We start from the raw sequence: 6,000 nt of genomic DNA, 5'->3' as shown, positions 1-6,000 counted from the left end.
TCCTTTAGGAATAGAATAGCTTTCAAAAAGTGAAAAAGCAAAAATGGGGTTCTGGCCTGCATTCTCATGTTAGAGAAAAGGAGAGATCATTCTGTTTGTATCTTCATTAAATGTTTGTTGAATAAATGAACCAAAGCGCACATCTTGGCTTCTATAGGTCAACCGGTGGGTGTGTCTGCTTAGCACGCTGGCAGAAACTTGGAAGATACCACAAGGTACTGGAAACCTGGCTCCTTAGAGGTGACCAGGTTAGAAGTAGATGACACAAAGCCTTACTCTGCTCACGCTGCCATGCTCCGTGAGAAGCCAATGCAATTTTGCGAGTTGCCCACTGAAAACAACAGGGTTCATCTTAAGTAAAGGGACAGACCAGGGGTGCCTGGATGGTTCAGTCAGTTAAGCATCTGCCTTCGGCTCCATTCATGATCCCAGGATTCTGGGATCGAGTCCCACATTGGGCTCCTTGCTAAATGGGGAGTCTACTGCTCCCCCTGCTTGTGCTCTCTCTCTCTTTCTCTCAGACAACTAAACAAAATCTTTTTAAAAAATAAAATAAAGGGACAAAGCAGTGATAAAATAAAACTCTTACTTTTTAAAGTCAACAAATCTGTTAAAATATTCCCAAACTAATTGTGCCCACTCTCGTGGTCCTCTTCTCCTTGCCCCACCTGAGGAGTTACTCCTTGACCTCCCTCCATGGGGAAGGAGGCAGAAAGACCTAACCCCTTGGTGTTTGCCCGAAAACTGTGGACTGGACCTGACTCCATGTGGGTCTACAATCTGCACCAGCCAGTGGCTGTGACCACACCACACTATTATCCTTGGCCGTGGGTATAAACGCAAGGTGTGGCCTCACCTACTTGTTGACTTTGTTAAAAAGAAACAGACTCAAAATGGATTCACTTGGGCGCCTGGGTGTCTCAGTGGGTTAAGCCTCTGTCTCCGGCTCAGGTCATGGTCTCAGGGTCCTGGGATCGAGCCCGGCCCCCATCGGGCTCTCTGCTCAGTGGGGAGCCTGCTTCCCCCTCTCTCTCTGCCTGCCTCTCTGCCTACGTGTGATCTCTCTCTGTCAAACAAATAAATAAAAATCTTTAAAAAAAAATGGATTCCCTTATGTTAAGTGTCACTGAGACTTAATACCTACACTAACTGCAGTGTCAGCTTCTCCCACGGGTGAAATTTTACACCAATCTGTCTGGAATTTTCCTGATCAGCACTGGGAAAGAGACCTGCTGGGTAAGACCCCCACGCCCTTTCCCTCTAAGGGAAGGTGACCTTGCCTGAAACAATCCTTTCTTTTCTTTTGCTGATGACTTCCCTGTGCTGACCTATTTCTGCCTATACCAGCCTCCCACTTCCGACAGGTCCTAAAGCAGCCTTCTATTCATCAGCCAATGAGAGGGTAGAGGTGTTTGTCCTTTACCAGCTCATTATTGTAAACAGAAAGTGGTGGCATCTTGGAAAACTTATTTCATTTCTCAAAGCCTCAATGTCTCCACATCTTTATTTATTTATTTATTTTTATTTACTTCTTTGAGAGAGAGAGAGCAAGAGTGGGCATGAGTGGGAGGAGGGGCAGAGAGAGAATCAAGCAGACTCCCTGCTGAGTGCGGAGACCACCCAGGGCTCCATCCCAGGCCCAGAGATTATGATCCACGTGGAAATCAAGAGTTTGACACTTAACCGACTGAATCACCCAGGTGCCCCGTATCTTTACATCTTTAAAGCTGAAAGATGAACATTGTATCCTTCTCAAAGGTTAGTCTTGAGACAACACAAGTGAGTCCTAGCATTATAGTAAAGATCCCATAAAGGATACCAATTACTTCTAAAGTTTCTAGAGGTTTCATTTCATGGTATGTAAATTCCCCTTAAATCATCAGACTATCTGTCTACTTTTTAACTGAAACCCACTCTCCTTCAAGGGTAGCTTCTCCGAGATTCCTAAAAGGTGGAAAATGCTCGAGTCCAACCATACAGATCATGGTAGAAAGTGCTATTATTACGCCTTTCCACAGATGAGGAAATTGAACAATTGAAAAGTAATTGAAGAATGTTAACTCAGTAAGTGGCAGAGCCAGGATCTCAATCCAGAGTCTGGTTCTAGAGGTCGCTCTCTCAACGAGTGGGCAATTCTACCCCTTTTTTTGTAGCTTAGAATCTCCTGAAATAACTTTACCCCATTTTATGTTAAAAGTTCTGAAATAAGAATATTTTTTAAAAGCATATAGTTTTAGTAGCCAGCTTCTAGGATGGTCCCTGCTTTGGACTGAATGTTTGTGTCCCTAGAGCCCAAAATCCATCTGTTGAAATTCTTGTCGCCAGCATGCTGGTACTTGGAGGTGGGGCTTTGTGGAGGCGTATAGGTCAGAAGGGCAAAGCCCTCATAAAGGGGATTAGTGTCCCTATAAAAGAGACCTCAGAGAGCTCCTTTACTCCAACTGTTAGAGCAGACGGTTACTTAGGCTTTGACAGGATGCCTGGAGGACAGCAAAGAGGGAGTCACGGCCCATTATCAGGAAAGCCAGAGACCTGTCTTGGCAGCATTCCAAAAACAAAGCCACGGGGAGCTGGATTAAACCAGACAAGCCCAAAATAAAGGAGGCCAGAGACCCTGACCAAGTAAAGGCACAAAACCCTGGGAAATCCCTTCCCCAAGTAATAAATATTCCACCCTCCTAGTTAACAACCATCCGTAAGAGACCCAAACCCCTGGTGCAGCTCTCTCTTAAGCTCTCTGGCTCTCACATTTTGAGAGTGTACTCTTAACCCCCCCCCCTTTTTTTTTAAGATTTATTTATTTATCTGAGAAAGAGAGAGAGCAAGCAGGGGGAGAAGTAGAGGGAGAGGGAGACAAGCAGACTTCCCACTAAGTGAAGAGCCTGACTTGGGGCTCCATCCCAGGACCCTGAGATCAAGAGTCAGCTGCTTAACTGACTGAGCCACCCAGGCGCCCCTTTTTTTTAAAGATTTATTTACTTAAGAGCATACTCTCATTTTAATAAACTCTTCACTTACACTGCTCAACCACTGTGTCTGGTCGGTCCTTGAAAGTCTGGTCAGTCTCTTGCAGGAGACCAAGAGCCTCCAGTGACACCCGGGGGAATGGGCTGGGTGGAGGCCTCAGGGCCCAAGGTCTCCCCAGTCCACCGGACAATGCTGCTACCATATAGGGATACTGCAAAAAGACAGCTGTCTATGGATGGGAAAGCAGGCCCTCACCAGAGCCAGATCATGCTGCTGCCTTGATCTTGAACGTCCCAGCCTCCAGAACTGGGAGAAATAAAATCATCCTTTAGAAGCCACCTAGTCTATGGTATTCTGAGTCCCCAGTGATCCCATCTCCCTGTATGCTTTGCAGTCCCTTCTGCAATGGATCAGGGTCTGTCTGTGAGCAACAGTATATGACAGAAGAATGTTATGTCATTCCTAAGATTGGGTGATAAAAGATGCTGTGGCTTCTGTCTTGGTCACTCCCTCTCCCTCTTGTATCATGTGCTCCAGCTGTGAGTCGTCCATGTCATGAGCAACCCCACAGAAGGGCCCACAGGTTGAGGCACTGAAGCCTCTTGCCCTTAGCCATGTGAGTGAACTTGCAGGCAGACCCTTCTGTCCAACTGAGCTTTCAAATGATTATAACCCCAGCTAGGATCTTGGCTGCATAAGGATCTTGACCATAAGCCAGAATCACCCCGCCATGCTGCCTACATTCCAGTCCCTCAGAAACTGTAAGAGAATGTACATTTGTTGTTATAAACTGTCAAGTTTGGGGGCGCCTGGGTGGCTCAGTTGGTTAAGTGTCTGACTCTTTGTTTTGGCCCAGGTCATAATCTCAGGGTCCTAAGATCCAGCCCTGTGCTGGGTTCTGTGCTCAGTGGGGAGTCTGCTTGGGGTTCTGTCTCTCCCTTTCCTTCTGCCTCACCGCCCCCCTCACATAAATAAATAAGTAAATAAATCTTTTTAAAAATTGCCAAGTTTGGAGGTAATTTGTTACAAGCAGTAGATTGTTAATATGGAAATTGTCTCAAACTTCTACACACTTCATTTTAAAGGCTATCTAGCCTAATGCATTTTCCATAAATATTTAATCACAAAATAGCAAAAGAGAGTTAAGGTGGCTCCAACTGGAAGCTGGGAGCTATTCTCAACTCTCTACTTTGATAGTAAAGGCCCATAATAAGCATAATGTCTTTGTAGACTGCTACAGGGCCTTTCCTTATCAATCAGCAGAGTCACAGGACTGCCATATGCCTTCCTTTGGTCTTGGACTTTTCCCTAGTTGATGTGGAGGATCTGTGTACTTATCAGCTGATCTATGACCACATACCAAGATGTGCAGGAAAATGTGGCCACAATCCCCACCAGCCATCTCCAGAACTCCTTTCATCTTGTCAAACTGAAACTCTATAACCCATTAAATAACAACTCTCCATTCTCCCTTTCTCCCCAGCCCTTGGCAAATGCCATTCTACTTTCTATGATTTTGGCTACTTTAAGTACCTCAGATAAGTGGAATCACACAGTATTTGCCCTTTGCGACTAGTGTATTTCACTTGGCATAACATCCTTAAGGTTCATGCATGCTATATAGCATATATCAGAATTGCCTTCTATTTTAAGGCTGAATAATATTATAGTGTATGTATTTACCATATCTTGTTTATCTATTCATCTTATCCATGGTCTTGGGTTGCTTCCACCTCCTGGCTACTGTGAATAGTGCTGCTATGAATACAGGTGTGCAGATATGTCTTTGAGGCCCTGATTTCAATTATCTGGGTATACATCCAGAAATGGAATTGCTAAACCATATGGTAATTCTATTTTTAATTTTTTTTGAGTAGCAACTATGCTGTTTTCCACTATAGTTGTACCATTTTATATTCCCACCAACAGTGCACAAGAGTTTCGATTTCTCTGACATTTATTATTTTATTTTCTGTTTTTTTAATAGTAGCCATCCAATGGATGTGAAGTGGTTATTCATTTAATTTTTATTTCCATTTTACAGATGACAGAACTGAAGCATTGAAAGGTTAAACAAGGGCTCACAACCATTAAGTGTTAGAGCCAGGATTTGAACTCAAGTAAACTGACCCACTATGAACCAATATGTCCAAATTCTATGAGGCAGAAGTTCCAAAACTCCCACGGAGAAGACAGAGGAAGTTCAAGGGCTAACACCCACCAAATAAAGGGCAAAAAAAAATTAGAAGCAAATTAAATTTATCTTTCTCCTGATAATGTTCTCCCAATGCTTGGAGGCTGAATTTGCCAGGAAATTCAAAAATACTGTTCTGGAGGTAGAACTCTTTTTTGTTGTTGTTGTTTTCACCATAAATGAGCTTCTTTCAGTATGTCCATTGGATGTAGACTGGTAACAGACACATGAAAAGATGCTCAACATCACTCATCAGCTGAGAAATACAAATCAAAACTAGAACCTTATACCTGTCAGAATGGCTAAAATTAACACAGGAAACAACAGATGTTGGGAGAATGAGAAAGGAGAAACCTCTTGCACTGTTGGGGAGAATGCAAACTGGTGTAGCCACTCTGGACAACAGTATGGAGGTTCCTCAAGAAGTCAAAAATAGAACTCCCTATGACCTAGCAATCACACTCCTAGGTATTTACCCAAAGGATACAAAATAGTGATTCAAAGGGACCCATGCACCCTGATGTTTACAACAGCATTATCAACACTAGCCAAATTATGGAAAGAGCCCAAATATCCATTTACTGATGAACAGACAAAGAAGTTGTGGTATATATACGCAAAAGAATATCGGTCATAAAAAGGAATGAAATCCTGCCATTTGCAATAACATGGATGAAGCTACAGTTTATTATACTAAGCAAAATAAGTCAGTCAGAAAGACAAATACCATATGATTTCATGCATATGTGAAATTTAAGAGACAGATGAACATGGGAGGGGGCAGGGAGAGAGGCAAACCAGTTCTCTTAACTACAGAGAACAAACTGAGGGCTGCTGGA

This window comes from Lutra lutra, chromosome 13 (assembly GCF_902655055.1).
Source record: "Lutra lutra chromosome 13, mLutLut1.2, whole genome shotgun sequence".
In the NCBI taxonomy this organism is placed as follows: Eukaryota; Metazoa; Chordata; class Mammalia; order Carnivora; family Mustelidae; genus Lutra; species Lutra lutra.
The sequence above is the reverse complement of the archived record's forward strand: the minus strand, read 5'-3'. Positions refer to the sequence as shown.